We start from the raw sequence: 19,991 nt of genomic DNA, 5'->3' as shown, positions 1-19,991 counted from the left end.
TCTTTTCTTGTGTCCACATAGAGTTTTGGGATCAGTATATTTTGTCCTAAAAAGAAATAAGGGAATGTCCCCCTTTTTTTCTATTTTCAAATGTTTGTGTGAAATTGCTATTATTTTTTCTTTTTAATATTTGAAAGAAATCATCAGTGAAACCTTATAGGCCAGGAATTTTTCTTTGCAGGAATGTTGTTTATATTCAGATTCAATTTATTTAACAGATATAGCACCATTCATAATATCAACTTATTTTTACATCCCTGTAAGATCTATAGTAATAGTCCCTTTTACTTTCTTTCTATTGAACAGCTGTTTTCTAACTTTTATTTTCTTAGCCCATGTTTATGGAAGTCTGTCAATTTTATTAATATTTTCAAACAACTCATCTGCATTTACAATTTTTCTCTGTTTCACTGACTTGTTCTCTTTATCTTTCCTCCCTTCTTCTTTCTTTGTATTCTACTTGCTCTTCTTTTTCTAGTTCCTGGAGATGGAAGCTTAGATAACTAAGTCTTAATCTTTCCTCTTTTCTATTTATATTTTTAAAGCTATAAATTTCCCCCAAGTCCTGCTTTAGCAGGATCCCACAGGCTTTAACATGTCATATATTCATTATTAGTTCAAAATTTTTTCAAATTTTTTTTCAATCTTTATGCCTTTTGCTTTTCTTGTCTTATTGCACAGTACAAGCTTGAACAGAATCAGTGGAATACACATACTTGGCTTATTCCTGATATTTCTATAGCTTGAATATCACTTTTGTTCACACCTCTCAGGGTCCATGCCATCCCCCCAAGACCTCCCCATTTTCACCTCCACAAAGGCAAAACATCAGGGTCATGGGCAGTGTGCCCTCTGCCCACCCATGTAGAGTCCAGAATTTAGGGCCAGCACCTAAACCAGGGATCAAACCAAACTATTCAGACCTTAACTGCTCCTCAGGGTGGATATGGCTCAGCCCAGGCCCAGAGCCACATCCTGGGGGTCTGGGTGGATAGAAGAGAAACATGGAGATCAAGAAGCTATCTGATATCTCCCAAACCCTCTGACCAGAGTCAGTTTCATTGCACATCTATCTGGGAGTCTAGTCCAGATAGAAATGTTTCGTCTATTCCTGATTCTTGGTGGTATCTTTTTTATTTTTGAAGTATAGTTTACAACATTGTGTTAGTTTCAGGTATACAGCAAAGTGATTCAGTTATATATATATATATATATATATATTCAGATTCTTTTCCATTACAGGTTATTACAAGATATTGAATATAGTTCCCTGTGCTATGCAGTAAATCCTTGCTGTTTATCTATTACATAGTGGTGTGTACCTGTTAATCCCATACACCTAATTTATCCCTCTCCCCCTTTCCCCTTTGGTAACCATAAGTTTGTTTTCTATGTCTGTGAGTCTGTTTCTGTTTTGCAAATAAATTCATTTGTATCATTTTTTTAGATTCCACATATGAGTGACTTCATATAGTATCTGTCTTCCTCTGTCTGACTTATTTCACTCAGTATGATAATCTCTAGGTCCATCCATGTTGCCGTAAACTGCATTATTTCATTCTTTTTTATGGCTGAGTAATAGTCCATTGTTTATATATATCACATCTTTTTCTAATTTTTTTTTTTTTTTGCGGTACGCAGGCCTCTCACTGCTGTGGCCTCTCCCGTTGCGGAGCACAGGCTCCGGACGTGCAGGCTCAGCGGCCATGGCTCACGGGCCCAGCCGCTCTGCAGAATGTGGGATCTTCCCAGACCAGGGCACGAACTTGTGTCCCCTGCATCAGCAGGCGACTCTCAACCACTGCGCCACCAGGGAAGCCCTCTTTTTCTAATTTTAACTGTTATTTCTTTTCCATGGATTATTTAGAAATGTGACAATTTTTAAGAATTTATAAACGTTCTGGTTGCTGTTCTGTTACTGGTTTCTTGATTAATTCCACTGTAGTTAGAGGCTGTATCTGTATGATTACAATCCTTTGAAATTTGTTGACACTTGCTGTTCTGTTTAGCATGAGGTCTGTTTTGGACTTAAGAGTTGATGCTGGAATGATTAAGAATTTTGGGAATGTTGGGATGTGATAAATGTACTTTGCATGTGGGAAGGACATGAATTTTGGAAGGCCAGAGAGTAGACTGTTATGGGTTCAAATGTGTTCCCCCCCACCCCAAAAAAAGAGGTGTGTACTCTCCAGTACCTCTGAATATGACCTTTTTTGGAAATAGAGTCTTACAGAGGTAATAAGTTAAAATGAGGTCATTAGGGTGGGATCTAATCCAATATACTTACTGTCCCTATACAAAGAGAAAACTTGGACAGAGAGATAGGCACTATGTGAAGACAGCCATGGGGTGACAGAGGCAGACATTAGATTGATGCAGCTGCAATCCAGGGAATGTCAAGGACTGCCAGCAACAGCCAGGAGCTAGGAAGAGGCAAAGAAGAGTTCTCCGCAGAGTTTTAGCGGGCCCTGCCAATACCTTGATTTCAGTTTTCTAGCTTCATAACTATGAGACAATAAATTTTTGTTCTGTTTTTTAAGCAACCCACTGTATTGTATTTTGTTATGGCAGCCCTAACACACAAGTACAACAGTCAAGTTAATTGTTCATCTCAATGGAGTTATTTGCCACTCAAGTCAAAAATCATGTACTGAATTTACAAAGTAGAAAATTGGCTCAAAATCGGAGACTGATTCAACTAGACAAAACAATATTCTGATGTCTATGTCCATCCCAACTAGACCAGATTCCCATCTCTAGCAAGTGGAAGCAAAGATACCACCTCAGCTGCCTCCCTATGAGCACTGTTTCGTTTTCCACTCAGCTCCTACACTGAGGCATTTTCTATTGATATATATTTGGGGATGCTAGGTAGGTGTTTCTATGAATACAGGTGAGGTTTGAATGTTTGGGTCTGAAACGTGAAGAAAGTTGAAGAACATTTTCTTCATGATGGAGGGATGAAATAGGGATTCAACTACCCATGAGGTTTCCTCTCCTCTCATATTCCCTGGGTTACCCCAACTCCCCAAACCTGGGCCAAGTTAATCTCCCCACCTCAAGACTCTGTCCTCCTCCCAGATCCTGTGTGAATCATAACTTGATTTCACCAGACTCTGACAAATGTATTGTGATATCAAGTCACTCTTGGTTCTAGGCTCAACCCCGACAGAGCATTTCCAGGGGTGACCATTGCTTCGATCTCTAACTCACAGTTTACCCCAGGGTAACCAGTCTTCTGCCTGGGATAAATCATCCAATGTGCCCCATCTACATTTCTACTCTGGTCTTCAGAAGACAAAAGCACAGTCATACGGTTCATGTCAAAGTAATCTACCTTGCCTGGTTTGGTACTTTGTAGATGTAACTTGTAATGCTCACAAGAGCCCTAGTGTACAATTTATTATTCATGTTCATGACAGGTGTCAACTAAAGCTTGTGAGGCTTAAATTATATGCCTTAGCAATGCAATTAGCAAACCATGGGGCAAAGATTCAAACAAAGAACTGCCTGTAACAGGGTCAGAGAAGCACGAAGAAAACATGTAATGCTTGGTTTCAATAGCCTCTTAGGGATGCTTAGTCTCTTTCAGTCTTTCAGGTCTCCTCACCTTCTCTCTAGTCTTCCCCAGGTGTCATCTGGGAATGGCTCATTGGATCCTTTGTTGGCATAGGAAGAGAGTCTCTTATTTATACTAAGTGCCCTGTGCAGCTCTCTTTGCTCATTTTTTTTTTCTTTGGGGTGGTGGGGCTGTGTTGGGTCTTTGTTGCTGTGCACGGGCTTTCTCTAGTTGCAGCAAGCGGGAGTTACTCTTCGTTGTCGTGCATGGGCTTCTCATTGCAGTGGCTTCTCTTGTTGCAGAGCATGGGCTCCAGGTGCTAGGGTGTGCAGGCTTCAGTAGTTGTGGCTCGCGGGATTTGTTTCTCCACGGCATGCGGGATCTTCCTGGACCAGGAATCGAACCCGTGTCCCCTGCATTGGCAGGCGGATTCTTAACCACTGCACCACCAGGGAAGTTCCTCTCTTTGCTCTTAATCAACTCACATTTCCTTGTTTGCCTGGTCACTAGTGACCCCACTGGCACCCATAACTTATACATACACTAGAGAACAAACTCATGACCTGTTCTCCTTCAGCTTGCTTAGGGCTCAGGGGTTCTCCCTACTGGCCTGAACTCAGCTCTCAATGGTGTTGCAAACACACTTTGGGCTGGCTGTGAATCCTAGGTAGTTTGCCAAAAAGTCCTTGGATACTGCACTCACTACACTTTTATACTTACAGTCACTATTTTTTCTGGCAAGCTCCCCACCCAAACTCTTGGCTAACTTTCTGTCTTCATACCTCAGAGGAATCCTAGGATTTGGGATCCCTATTTCTACTACATGAAAAACAAAGTTGGCTCAGAGGAGGTACGATGAGGCCTGCCCTCTGCCAGTACCACTCCTCTAACATGGATGCAATCTCCCACATGTTGGTCCAGGCTCTTTACAATACAATCTTAGCCTAGAATTTCAAATATCAGTTGGTGCAAAAGATGCTCTGCTTTACAGTTTCTATATGTCCAGGACTTCAGTCAATCAGGAGTAGTCCATGTCTCATCTTCACCCCTCTATTCCCATAATTCCTTGCACAAGAATGGTATGTTTCCCCTTCCTTTCTCAAATAGACTCCCCTCACGTTATACCCTTCTTATTCCTCTGTGAACTATTTCTATGTCTCCTTCTTAATGATGGAAGGGCTATACTCTCTAATATTATGGAAGAAACTATAATCTAGATGGTCAGGCCTGGCTCTTGATATGTTAATGAACAAGTATCAACTAGAATGCCTTCAGTGGCAGATAACAGACAATGTCAACTCAATTTGACTTAGACATTAAGGAAATGGCATTATCTGATGTGATTATTCCCAAGGTAGGGCCATTACAGGTTGGTTAATTCAGTGCTCGACTGTATCATTAAAGACAGTTTCCCTACATCTTTCTGTCCTGCCATCCTTAGCCAGTTGACAGCCACATGACAGCTGCCACCATTTAGATGTCACAGGAAAGTGCAGTACTATCTAGTGGCTGAGGATAACTGCTTTTTCCTCTGTCAGATTTATTTATTTTTTGTAAACTTTTAAAAAAACTCAAGAGTAACATACATCAGCAGCACATAAGAGTTATGGTTGCCTCACATTCTTGTCAACCCTTGTATATTCACTTATGTTTCATTACCCATTCTAGTGAGCACCTCAATGTGGGTTTGGTTTTACTTTTGGCATCCTGAATAATAATTAGTTATTTAATGCTAATTAAATTAATGCACAGTGCTTCCTCTGTAATTATTTTATATACTACATGCCTATTTAAACCTACTCTCACTAACAACCAAATGACATAACCATTTAGCTAATTCACGCATTCAATTAGTTGCCAAAGCAACATTAGTGGGACTTTTTATAGCAAGGAAAACCTTGATCAGAAATATCTTCAGCATCTCACTTCTCAGAAGTGCATCATGTGCTTATACCTAAAACTACTTTTTGGCAAAGGAAAGGGAACAGCATGATTGGCTCAGACCTGTCATGTTTCTTCCCTGTGCTGGTGCAGTCACATATCTTGCCTAAGAAACATGGCCCAATAGGGTAATTGAACCAAATCAGGTTCTGTTAGAACGGAGAAGGAAAAGTTATTGGTTATTGAATAGGCAAACAAAAGTGCACACTAAAATGCTAAAGGAATTATTAAACTCATTTTCTCTCTTAATAAATTCTAGGTTTCATAATTATTTTCTCTACTCGAAACCTTATTTTGTTAAACTAAAGCTAATGACTGCTTTATTAGGCAAATGGATGAATCAGACTAACTAGTCAGAAGATCACGTACATGCAAATGCAAAAGAGAGAAAAACATTAATGTATCTCAAACACAGTTTTCCCACTGACTTAAAATCAGTCTGTCACCAAAATATTATGAGCTATAGTCTGAATTTCAAATGAGGTAACATTTGTTAGATAATGTTGACTTCAGTTTTTGTTTCAGCTGGCTAATGACCAACATATATTTGGAAGTCAGCAAGTTTGTGTTTATCTATCTAATGCAACATTTGGCTGGTAGCAGTGTTATTTGACTTACAAGGAGAGTTGTTTTTTTTCCTGTATGACACTTTGGTTCTCAGCCAGCTGTTTAAGTTAATTATAAATTTTGCTATTGATTATCAAAAATCACGTGTTCCAGACTTTGGCTATAACACATATGTTTGTATAGCCATATATATTTCTATTTATGACTACCAGAAATTCAAAGAAAGGTAAAATCCCTCAAGTCAGGGGTTGAATCTTCTTCATTCCCCTGATACACGATAAAATCCCTCACATCCCAATAAGGTATGATTTTCTTTTGACAAAAATTTTCCATTTAAAAAGTAACTAACTTAAAAGAATCTTTTTTGATATATTATTTATTTTATCAATCAAAGTAAATACCTTCATGTTTAAAAAAGCTCAGGTGTGAAAATTTAAAGAACATATTAGGTTTATTCTATAATTTCTGTTTTTTGTTAAAAAGATCCTAATTTAGCCTTTTTATAATGATGTAGTCATCTAATAAAACATACTCTCTTAAGATTTAAGGATTTAACCACCATTTTCCTTAAATCTCCAAAGTAAATTTGATAGGATTTTATAAATTAGTTAACAATTGTAATTACCCTTACTAGCTAATTAATTGGCTTTACTTAAATAAACATTAAGCTTAGTTTGTTGGAAACAAACATGTTATTCAAATCTAATTTTGGATAAGGGCATTTACATACAAAAAAGTGAAACTACACATGCTGATGAGGTCAAGGACCAGATCTTTCCAAATTTCTCTTTCCACACATGTCAGCAAACAGCTGGAGGCTAACAATAGTAGAGGTTGTTCTTTTGACCCCTTTAAAAATATAAAAGGCTATACTTTGAGAAGGCAAAGAAAATAATGCATTAAGATTTAAACTCTATATCTGTTTCAGGCTCACCCCAAGATGCTGGTAATAGTGTCTTCCTCCTGAGAGTTCAGCCCTAGCCAGGCCCTGGTCCAGTGCTATCAGGCCTGGTGGTTCTCTTTGGGTCTCACTTTAGCACATAGAAGCATCCTTCAGTGAACAGTGGCCTTGTTCCCCAAATGATTGGTGAGCTACATGCTTCCTCATCAACCCCCCATCACACTTGGAGGACCCTAGAGCCTGTTTTGGCTTAACTTTCCACCCTGAACAATATGGTCCTGTCCCTTTCTCCTAATTCCTATAGATACTTTTTCTCCAGGGCTGGACCATGCTTTCAGATCCTTCACCTCATTTCAGTCAGGCCTTCCTTTATCCTCACACTCTAGATACCAAACACCAACAAGAATTATGGCCATTCTAAAGCCTCCCATTGACCCAAACCCTGCCCGCTCTGAGTAGAACCTCTCAAACCTTAACCTCACTTAGATCTAACCTGATTTTGATGCTTTACTTCAGACTATATTTTACACTGTTTGCCTTCCACTAATGACTAGTTTTCCTCAGCCTCCACCAATTAATTACTAATTCTGTCCTGTCCTCAGGTCAAGCCTGTTACCCTAGAGGAAATTGTATTATACTATGCAGGCAGGCAGGGCTGCTAATGACAAAGGGGTAGAGTGCATATCAGAACACTTGCAGTTAGCTGATGAGTTGGTGCAAAAAAAGCCAGTGACTATATCTAAAGCAAAACCCTTTTTTTTTCCCTTTATTAGCATAACTGGATTTTTTTTAACCATAGTTCTAACTTTGTTGCTAGAGCGCAAACAGCTGGTAGGGGGACTATAACAAGAAAGGAGGCTTAAAGAAAGCTGTGATTTTTTACAGTTTTTCTAATAAATGTGTGATACAGCCAATCTGGAAGCACAGGAAAAGAACTGAAAGTGAATGAAATGCTACTTTGGATGTACTGAGGTCTCCTCAACAATAATACAGTCAGAAGTTTTTTCACTATGAAGCACTAGACGTAATAATAAGAGTTAGGTTAGGTTTATTAAACTTTATTAAGCAGGCACTTTACATGTACTAGTTAATCCCCATAATTCTCACAGAATCATAGGAGATCAGTGTTTTTTATAGATGAGGAAACTGAGTCACAGAGAATTTAAGGATCTTATCCACGGTCACACAGGCAATTAAATGGCAGAGTAAGAATTCAAACCTAGGAAGGCTTATTGCAGGGTGATCTTAAGTCAACAGAAGTCAAAGTTAAGTCTCATGTAGAAATAAATGCACAAATTCCTATGTACCCTGTTTCACATTAAAATATTTCCAAAGGAATTTAGGAATAGTCTCCATTTTGTGGCTATATAAAAACACAAATTTTAGAAATTTCTTGTCCTTCGTTAAATGATCAACTTAAGGTAGGATTTGAGTGAAACATACACCCTTGCTTTTTTCTACTACCCTATCCTTAAACATTTAAGTACCATCAGTACTGTTCACTAGGTTTCCAAATAGACAGATGCTAGGAATTTCAAACTCCCTAAATCCTTGATCAACTACTTAACATGGCTAATTCTTGAAGGGTCAAAGCATGGTAGATATTCTGAGAAAAAGAAACATTGTTACCAGTTAGAACTTGGTTTTCTACCCTGATGAAATTGGCTGTACCATTTATGACCTTGGGGATCCATTTTTCCAAGTTAGAGACAGACCAAATGTCCTCTTTAGTCCTTTCCTCCTGAACCCCACCCCATTTTACTCTTTGAAGTCCTTGCTCTACAAAGGTGAGGAGGAGGATGCAAAAACTAGCTCACAGAAAGAGCCTTTTCTAAGGGCTTGAGCAGTGCCCTTCACCTGTCCTTCCCCTTGAACTCTGTCCTAATCCTCAGAAGTCTTTCCAGATCAGAGTCCCAAGAATACCCAGCTTCAGACTATCCCACTGCACCAGACTCTGTTTACAGAAGACACAGAGCACAATAATATGTGAAGCAATCACCAAAGAAGATAACACAATGAGGGAAGTATCTAAGAGAGTCTGCCACTTGAAAGACAACATTTTTAGAACTCTGCACAGCAATTTGACCCAGTTATATCTGACAGAATTATTCTCCTCAGAAAGACAAGGTTATGCTGTAGTAACCTAAAATCTTCAGGGGCTTCTAAGAAGAAATGTTTATATGTCCAACGTAGGTCAGACACAGGTAAAGAAAGAAAAGAGAAACATAGCCATTCTCAAGCTGGCTCTCAAAGTTTTTGCTTCCATCCACATTCTGTAGGCTAAAAAAAATCAGGTGGTTGCTCCTGAGTTCAAAGGGCAAGAAAGTATAATCCTTCTGTTGGGATGGGTACTACATACCACACAATGCCAATGGAATAGGGAACTGTAATTCGCCTCCAGAGAAGGGCAGTAAATATTTTGAGCAAAATTACAGTATACCACAGGTTTTGGTTTTTGTCTATTAGTGTATTATTTATTTTCTATGCTGCATAACAAATTACCACAAATTTAGCATCTTCAAATAATATACATTTTACTTTCATAGTTTCTGTGCATCAGAAGTCTGGGCACAACTTATCTGGATTTTCTGCTTCAGGGTTTCCTAAGCAGAAATCAAGGTGTCAATCAGAAATTTGGTCTCTCCAGAGCCCTGGGGTTCTAATCCAAGCTCACATGGTTTTTGGTAGAATTCAGTTTCTTAGAACTCTAGGTCTGAGGCCCTCAGCTTCCCCAGGCCATGCTCAGCTCCTTGCCAGGTAGGCCTCCCTATAGAGACAGCCCACAATGTGGCAGCTTGCTTCTTGTAAGGAAGTCTCTAGAGCAAGGCTGCAAGGAAGACAGAGTCCTATAAAACATAATGTAATCATGGGAGTGACACACCATTATCTCTGCCATCTTCCACTGCTTATAAGTAAGCCACCAATTCCATGCACATTTAGGGGAGAGGATTGTAGAGGGGTGTGAGTACTAGGAGATGGAGATCATGGGGGTCAGCTTAACGTCTATTTGTCACAGGAGATAGGGTGGGAAATGAATGGGGAGTCTTAAGGCTCCCTCTAGATAATAGACCATGTTGTTAATGTATACTTTAGACATATCCCAAGTATTACCAAAAACATACCCGTACACGTAAGATTACTTTATTTAGACATTGAAATTATAGCACCAGTTTTATTTTAACTCCATAATATTTCCCCTGCCCTGAGGCTGCTATTTTTCATTTAGTAGGAAAACCATTTAAGAAAATACCTGGTCATGATATTGATGAAAACCATCTTTCATGCTCTACTTTTATCTCACTTTCTAGAAGAGGACTGTATTTCTTTTAATATGTACCAACCCTAAATGTAGTCACATTCTAAGGTCTTTTTCATCTGCTCCCTGTGAACTATCAATTAGCATTTCTACATTGGTCACAGATGATGTGTGTCACTAGAATAGCTAATAAATACAACCTATGCAAAGCAGCTTCTATCAAAATAAGAGAGAATGCCAAGCTCCTGGTTTCCACAATTAGCTTATATTATGTGTATACAAGCCAAGCAGCTCAAATAAAAGGCACTGCCAGAGAACATACCGAATGAAAATGTTTGCTTACCAAAAAGAAATTTCTAAATGTTAATTATGACCAATGTGCTTTTTCCTAAGACCAAAATAAGTCTGTAAAAGACTTTCAAATATAAGTTGGCAACACTAAATCTGGCCATTTGTAGCCGTTTATGGTATGTAAATCATGAGGAATGTTTTGACTAAAATTCATTTCAAAGGAAAATGCAAACATTTTTCAGAGCATAGATTGTGTTGTATTGTAGTGTTAATCAAATGCCTGTTGGATGAGAAGTATAATGCTCCTCTCACACTGTAATAATAGAAGTACCCTTGTCTTTCAACAGAGTTTCATAATAAAATAATACTGTATTTATACACAGCTGCTAGACGTCACTGGCAACACCAGTGACAATGTAATTCATGACCCCAAAGGGTGCATGTTGTTCTTGTTCTCAAAGACACTAGAAGGTAGCATGACAATCCCAACAAAAACTGGGCTTATAAGCAGGTCAGAATATGCTCAATCTGACTCATAACTAAGGACTAACTCAAATCATGAGATAACTTTATATCTAATACAGTGTCAAAGATCAAAGTGTTTGAAAGTGCTGTGTGGGCCATGGTTTGGAGAAATAGGTATTCTCATATTAGGTTAATGAGACTAGAAATTGGGGCATCCTCCTTGGCAGGCAATGTGATAATATCCATCAACAAATTAAAATACATATAATCATTGACCTAGGAGTTCTGCCTAGATTTAAGCTCACATAACAGCATAAAGACATTTTCTCAAGGATAACCTACAAAAAATATTATATAGTAAAAAAACAAAAACAAAAACAAAGCACAGATGTGTGTACATAACGTGGTCCCACTCATTTAAAGAAAGCGGGGGGAAAATTTATATGTATGTTTGCATACATACTTTTTTTTCCTGGAAGGATAAACAAGGACCTGTTAGCAGTGGTTATCTCTAGCAAAGGGAGATGAATTATGGAGTAGAATTACACATTACTTTTATTGTATAGCTTCTAGTACTATTTGAAATTTTTATCATTCTATTGTTTCAATGACAAATAGAATAAGAAAATGAAACCTACTTCAACTGAATGAATCAAGTATACCGAAAGTCATTTCTAATTAAAATTATGGAGTTCTATTTTGGTTTCTTGGCCTTCCCATATTTTAAGTGTCCTTAAGAGGCAAAACGAGTGATAGGACAGTTGCCACTCAGAATGCTAATTCCTTTCTCTGGCATTCTGAGTGATATTAATGCTTCAGACACTATTCCAAGCTAGCGTGACCTCAAAAAAATTCATCTTGTTGGGTTCAGGGTCATTCTCTGAAGGTGAAAAGGTTGAGGTTCTGAGATTGAGAGCATAGTCTGGGATGGACCCAAGCCTGTATCATATCTCTGCAGACGTTAAGAAGTCATTTGTTGAGGAAGAAGTCAAGAACCCTCTAAAAATGTGATTAGGAAAAACTGCTTTGAGAAGTTTCTTTATGCCCAAAGGATAAGGCAGTCCTAAAACTGGATTCCCAGAGTTTGAAGTCCAAGAGTGGACCAAAAAAAAAAAAACCCCTGAAATTCTCAAACCTACCTCAGTTTGATCTATTCACTTACTCTTAAATCATATTCAGACTACCCCCTGGTGGTTAACTGTAGAAAGAGATTCCTTTCTGTCCAACACACTGTGGCCCTTGATTCAGACAAATGGGACTTGATTTATTACAAAATCAAACTTCCAAGAACTGAAAAACACAATACAAGTTTCTACCAGGCAGGGAACAAGATTCCTAGTATGGCAGTATGAGTGGAGGCTGAGATGGAGAAGACAATTATTGGCAGGAAAAGTTTATGTTTTAGACAAAATGTTTTTAAATGTTTCCCTGATTTACAAAGGCCTCTTCTTCTGGTCTCATTCTCCTTTCAAATGCCACAATTTTTATTCTACTTAGTGCTGTATGCCCCAGCCTCTCTGAGCTGCATCTGATTCATTGGCTCTAATTTATACTCACATGGGTTGATAACATGACACCTTGTTGTACTCTAAGTCACCAAAGATACATAAGCGCTACCTCATCTTCTAAATTACCTAACACCCTTAGGAAGAATTTGAATCTTGTGGTCAGAACCAATCCACTTGTATTTGTGTCACTAGAGTTGGTGTCCTCTGAATTTAGTGTTAGTATAAGCATTGGTGTCTGAACATTGTTCCTAGAATACATGGCATCTTTATATAAATATCAAAATATCTACGGGCTTCAAAGCAGCATGTGTTAATAGAAAGATGAAGAAATATATGTTTGCAGATTCTACCAAGTCTCAGCTATTTGTTCTGCTTTATTTCATTTTAGTGAACCTGCTACACTCCCTAAAGAGCAGACTGCTTGAAATTGCTTTTTCTCATCTGATGCTGGAATGAGAAATATGTTTTGATATCATTGGAAAATCCCTACAGAGTTAGAAGATGGAGGAGAAGGGGTCTCCCACATTTCCAGGATTTAAGATAAGCTCCTCAGAACCTCCTCCCTTATCCTGGTGCTTCTCTGTCTTCATTTTAAAAGAAAAAATTGAAATGTAGTTATTTTTTCTCTTTTGACTGAAGTATTATTGGTTTACAATATAATTAGTTTCAGGTGTACAACATAATGATTCGATATTTTTATACACTATGAAATGATCACCACAATAAGTCTAGATACCATCTGTCACCATACAAAGTCATTACAATATTATTGACTAAATTAATTATGCTCTACATTATATCCTGGTGACTTACTTCTTTTATAACTGGAAGTCTATTTCTCAGTCTCCTTCACCTATTTTTCCCATCTCTCGACCCTCTTTCTCCTCTGGCAACCAGTTTGTTCTCTGTATCTGAGCCTGTTTCTGTTTTGCTTGTTCACTTTTTTGTTTTTTTACATTCTGCATATGAGTAATATCATACAGTATTTTCTTTCTCTGTCTGACTTATTTAACAGTATAATACACTCTGGGTCCATGTTATCGCAAATGGTAAGATTTCTTTTTTATGACTAATCATCTATTGTATATATACCACTTTATCCATTCATTATCAGTGGACACTTACATTGATTCCATATCTTGGTCATTGTAAATAATGCTGCAATGAACACTGGGGTGCATATATCTTTTAGAATTCGTGTTTTCTTTTCTCTCAGATAAATATCCAGAAATGGAATTGCTGAATCATATGTTAGTTCTATTTTTAATTTTTTGAGGAAACTCCATACTATTTTTCATAGTGGCTGCACGATTTACATTCCCACAAAGAGTGCACAAGGGTTCCCTTTTTTCCACATCCTCACCAATACTTTTTATCGCTTGTCTTTTTGATAATAGCATTCTAACAGGTGTAAGGTGATATCTCATTGTGGGTTTGATTTGTATTTCCCTGATATTAATAATTTTGAACATCTTTTCATGCACCTGTTGACCATCTGTATGTTTTCTTTGGAAAATTGTCTATTCAAGTCTTTTGCCCATTTTTTAATCAAATAGAGGGTTTTTTGATATTGAATTGGGCGAATTTTCATATATTTTGGATATTAGATCCTTAGCAGATATATGATTTGCAAATATTTTCTTCTATTCAGTAGGTTCCCTTTTTATTTTGTTGATGTTTTCTTTTGCTGTGCAGAAGCTTTTTTAGTTTGATGTAGTCCCATATGTTTATTTTTGCTTTTGTAGTCCTTGTGTGAGAAGACCAAAAAGAATAAAATAGCTAGGAATAAATTTAACCAAAGAGGTAAAAGACCTATAATCTAAAAACTATGACATTGATAAAAGGAAATGTAGACAACACAATTAAATGAAAAGATACACTGTAATCGTGGATTCGAAGAGTTAATATTGTTAATATAACCATACTACCCAATGCAATCTACAGATTCAATGTAATCCCTATCAAAATACCAGTGGCATTGTTCACAGAACTAGAACAAATAATTCTAAAATTTGTATGGAAACACAAAAGACCCTGAATAGCCAAATAATCTTGAGAAAGAACAAGGATGGAGAGACATGCTCCCTGATTTCAAATTATACTACAGAGCTATAGTAATCAAAGAAGTATGGTACTGGCACAAAAACAGACACATAGATCGATGAAATAGAATAGACAGCCGAGAAATAAACCCACAATTATGGTCAATTAATCTATGACAAAGGAGACAAGAATATAAAATGGGCAAAAGACAGCCTCTTCAATAAATAGTACTGGGAAAACTGGATAGCTACATGCTAAAGAACCAAACGACTACTTTCTTACACCATATACAAAAATAAACTCAAAATGGATTAAAGACTTATATGTAAGAGCTGAAACTATAACACCCCTAGAAGAAAACATAGGCAGTAAGCTCTTTGACATTGGTCTTAGCAATATTTTTTGGATCTGTCTCCTTAGATAGTTGAGATTTTTAAAAATAATAAAGTAGACTAAAAGATAACATAAAAAATGGATAAAAGTTTTGAAAACCAACAGCTAAAATTAAAACTACACATAATCAAACAATTTAAAGAATAACTCTTGACCAAGAAATGGCTTTTTGATGTATTTAAATAGCTAAAAGGTGATTTGCATTTGTCTGCATTGTGAATATAGGATATTCTGATTGACAGAGTTTCTTGGGGAGATCCTGGGCTGGGAGCTTTCCTTTACCTCATGGGAAAGGTTCATGCCTACAGAAACAGGGGTATATTCATACATTCAGATGGCACAACCAACCTCAAACCAGTAATCAAACACCAATAATCAACCTCAACATTCTTCAAACTAATCATCAGCTTATGGAAAATACAAACTCTCTTTCCTCCCACAATTCTTTCCATCTTCTTAGAAAGTCAAAATCTATTAACTGACCCTTATTAGGCATTGAAACAAGTTCAATTGATCACTGGTTGCATAGTGTCAGGGTCACCATCCACAGCCAAGGCAAGTATAGGAACGGAAAAGTGACTTACAAAACTTTACGAAATCTGAACCCAGTCTCTCTCTGACCTCATTTCTTGCTAGTTTCTCCCCTCTTGCTCTGGTCCCACCAAGCTTACCTTCTTGCTTATCTTCTCACACACCAGGCACACTTCTGCCTCAGGCATCTTCACTTGTTTTCTCTGCTTAGAATGCCCTTTTCAGGTATATTCATGGCTAGTCCTTCTCCTTCAAATCTGGCTCAAATACCACCTTAACATCACTATTCCCTTCCCTCGCACTCCTGATCCCCTTACCTTAATCTATTTTTTACTTAATACTTACCACCTTCTTAAATAATATATAATTTAACTATTACGTTTATATATTCCTATCCACCCCAACTCCCCCACCCCCCCACACACATTGTAATGTAATCTCCACACGGGCAAGAGTTTTGTCTGTTTTATTCACTGAGGTATTCTCAGTGTCTAGAAGAGTGTCTGACACATGATAAATACTCAATAAATTCAACGTTGTTCAAAGAATGAATGAAGACATTAACATTGCTCGGCAGATCAGTTCCTTTACTGTGCAGTGTAAGAGCAAGTCCAGGTAAAAGAGACACAGCCCTGGGTCCAGAGTTGCCAAGTGGTGTACAGAGGATATATGGAATGGCAGAAGTGAACAAGGTCAAAAAGTTAATGTAGCAGACCTTTCTGGAGTCTTTCATAGAAATTTCTAGAGTAAATCTAGGACAGGTGTTTGTCTACTGCTGCCCAAAGGATTTTTCAGTTTTAAATCTAGAATATCTCTAGTCTACCATCTAGTCTAGTCACCCTGTCCTGCACAAACATTGCCTCTGGCTTAAAGAGATTTCAGTCATTTTCTGATTATAATCCCTCATTTCCCATTTCTCCATGAAGTAATAATGCCTTCTCTGAAAGGATAAGGACCCTGAGGGTAAATCTAAATAAGCCATTAATTTGAAAGTTGGTCCCATTCATTCTCATCAGCACTTTCAACCTCAGAGGACACCACTCTGATATTAGCAAGAAGACCTGCATCATTTATATTCAGTTGATTAGGTTCGGAGAGTTTTAACCACTCTCTTCCATTCTCTCAGAATTATTCTGTGACATACCTAGAATGTCTACCTTTGCGATGAGTGCTTTTCTGCTATGGATGTATGCCTCCGTCTCTTATTTGCACACAAGTTACAGAATAAATTTGTGTTTTCACCTTCTCCCTGCATCACTTATAGGTTCATGACTCGCATTCAACTGGTAATCAAAAACAATATTGCTTGAATGTTAAATCTTCTTGGCAGCTGAGCACAATGAAGTATCCTTTACAGGGAATTTTCACAAGAAATGAAATATGTTTTACCCCATCAATTAATGAGATTATAAGCTCCTTTGAATAAGTGACCATGCTTATCTTGCTTATCACTGTATCCCTACATCTAAGATGCCTGGATCGTAACAGGTGCTCAGTAACTAGTTTTGAATAAATGAATGAATAAAATTATGACACGGCAGTTCTTCTTACCTATAAATCTAGCCCAAACTCCAATTCTACACCCTACTTCATTAGCTGTATTTCACTCATAAAGCTGAGCTTCACAAGATGGTGAGTATGTTCTTTCCACACCTTAAGACTGTTTCTTAATGCAAACACAGTGATCACTAGAAACTCAATTAATATAGAGGAACATCAGGCTGTCTCCAAATGATTTAATTTGATTCTGACATAGAATCTTTAGGAAAACATCCATTATTTCAAATACCATATTGGCCTGTTTTTAGATGGATCACTGAAGCAGCCTAGGATGTACAACAGAGCATTTTCATAAATATATCATGTTCTTAAACTGTGAGCTTTCTCCAGGACACCTTCTGTCAGCTTATAGGTCATGGAAGCAGCAAAGCATTTTATGGATTCATTTTCATTCCCGTCTATCCATTAGGTGTGAATTAGACAACAAATCTGGATCTGTTTCTTGGCTTGAATCTTTTTGTAAGATGGTATTGACACAGAGTTAAGCCAGGAATAGACTCAATTTCTTATAGTTAAGCATAACTATTTATGGATGATGATTTTTCACTGATTCACTATTTTTAGTTATAATAAAATATTTATTCTGGCCATAGACTCACTCAGAGACAACTTAAAATCAGGAAAATAATTTTAACTTTGATTTAATTATTTAGTTTATTACTGAAACTAACTGATGCCACTTCACAGCCTTAGAGGTTTTTGCAGTAAAATAATGAAAAAATAATAAAACCCACAAAGAATTATTTTGTCAGAGTCCTATTCTCATAAAATCCTATGAATAAAACTTTTAAAGGTAGTTTGACTTACATAGAATTAATTCAACCAGGAAAAAAAACATGAAATGTGACATCAATACTTTGAGCTATGAAAAAGTACTGTGTGAACTAATTTTTAAAAAGAGTTATGAGTTGCTATTAAAATAAAACTGAACTATCCATAAAATTATGGCCAGTATCAAGAATCACATAAAAAGAAGAGCAATAGGCATTTTCCTCTTTGATTTTTCTTTGACTTTTTTCCATTTTATGGAAAAAAATGGAACTTTTTTTCCAGGCAAACTTTAGAATCAAGGTACATAAAGAGTCCCATTGGGATCTTTATTACAATTATTACTTTGAATTTATAAATTCACTCAGAACTATTTGATGTTTTTACCATATTGAATAATCTACACCAGGTACGTGTTATACTTTTCTGGTTTTCAGTATTTTCTGTATCATTCGGTACAAGTTTATATTCTTTGGAAAGTATGTACCTTGAACATTTTTTGTTGAATACATTCATAGGTATTTTAAAGTTTTTGGTGTTATAGTGAATAGACTCCTCCTGCAAATACACAGAGATATAAGACACAGCAAATTACATTTGAATTCTAATGTTCTTAGACCTGATTATCAATGTGACTCATCAGGTCAAGTCACGATCTAGGAGTAGTTTTTCAAGCTCAGCTTTTTAACTGCATTAGAAGATGATGATCCCAAGAAAATATTCAAGGACTTCCTGATAAGAAACATATGTGCAATCTAATAATGTTTATATTTATCTTGAAACAAGCAGTTGTAAGACAGAAAAATGAGAAATAACCTGAGATAACTTCACAGAATATCCAATTACACAGAGTCCATTGTGATGCACAAGTTTTCAGAGCCAAGGCAAAAGGATGGAAGGGCAGTTTTATTCCAGCAATATCTGCCAAAAATTTTATGAGGTACATGCAGAGATAGCAGCTTTGAAATTTCAGTTTTATTCATCTCCCCAAATCCTGTGTTAAACACCTGTGGACTGAGTTTATCATTGCAAATGATAAATTGCAACTGTAAACTCAGGAAGATTACTAAAGAGACAAATAGATGACTTTTATTAAAAATAAGGTTTATGGTTTGGGAACACAATTGTGTTTATCAAAAAAAATTATTTGCTGAGCTTTCGTAGAAACAGAATCAGTTGCTAGACATTTTTTCTCCATATGCTGTATGTCTCCATTTCTTTCTCATTTAGATTTACAAGTCACATCTTCCACCTATTGAGTTCACTGAGAAGCCCAGTCTTTTCCAACTCTTGTGAGATGAAGCAGGCACTTCATAGAGCTCCAAGAATAGTTTGTCCTATTTAAGAAACACCAGATGGAACAGCTAATGCCATGCCTTGCCTCATCTGTACTCTCAATGTGGCACAACTTTAACTTTCTATCAAAACCAGAAAAGTCTTTACCTTTATACAAAGAGAAAGGGGAGAAGCATCTTTAGATTCTCATCTTCTAAGAGTTGCATCATGTCCTGGATCCCTACCCAGGATCAGTTTCTAAAACAGTAATATCATCAGGATTTGTAATTATTAAATAAGTAAAATTTTAAGCAGGGATTTGGATAATGGTGTTAGGCTGGTGTTGACATTTCAGTGCTAAGTTATCTATAGAAAATCTAAAAGAAGGGAAAAGTAGCATATAACTAATCTATTAGCAGAATCAGAAACACTGAGGTTTCTGATGGCAGCAATCATGTAGAAGGAAAAATGAAAACTCCAACTGTTAATTGTCCTCCCAGAACACCAGTTTTCCCTTCTCCTGAATGTATAAATCATATATCTTCATTCAACTTCTATCAGTGTTTAAGGAAGTTATAATCAAAGTTTACTTTCACTGGAGACACATGTGCTGAGGGAGGATGTATTTAAAATATATAAATGACTATGTTAGAGAAACCTGAAATAGAGAGTATCTTAAACCAAAGGTCCAGCCCTATGTGGTTCCTGCTCTAGAGGTGACTAAATGGCAGATGGAATTAATAGAATAAAGTGCTGAGAAATAAAGGTCTTTCTTAATTAAAATTTTCCCAACAGAACCCTGATATTACCAGTTGAACTCAATGTTTTATCTGGCCATCTCCAAATCAGCTACCATTGTCACATACAATTTATGATGTTTCCCTGGGGAGAAGTTGTTCCCTTGCATCAGTCATTTGCACAATCAGCATTTTA

At 37.0% G+C, this 19,991-nt stretch overlaps 1 protein-coding gene across 3 annotated transcripts in view; it reads right to left on the bottom strand.

The window, feature by feature from the left end:
• Positions 1-19,991, bottom strand: part of LOC307188252 (uncharacterized protein) — a 401,616-nt gene that overhangs the window by 69,891 nt on the left and 311,734 nt on the right. The window lies entirely within an intron of this gene.

Source organism: Stenella coeruleoalba (genome assembly GCF_951394435.1).
Source record: "Stenella coeruleoalba genome assembly, chromosome: 6".
In the NCBI taxonomy this organism is placed as follows: Eukaryota; Metazoa; Chordata; class Mammalia; order Artiodactyla; family Delphinidae; genus Stenella; species Stenella coeruleoalba.
Note: the sequence above shows the minus strand (reverse complement) of the source record. Positions and strands in the feature narration are given on the sequence as shown.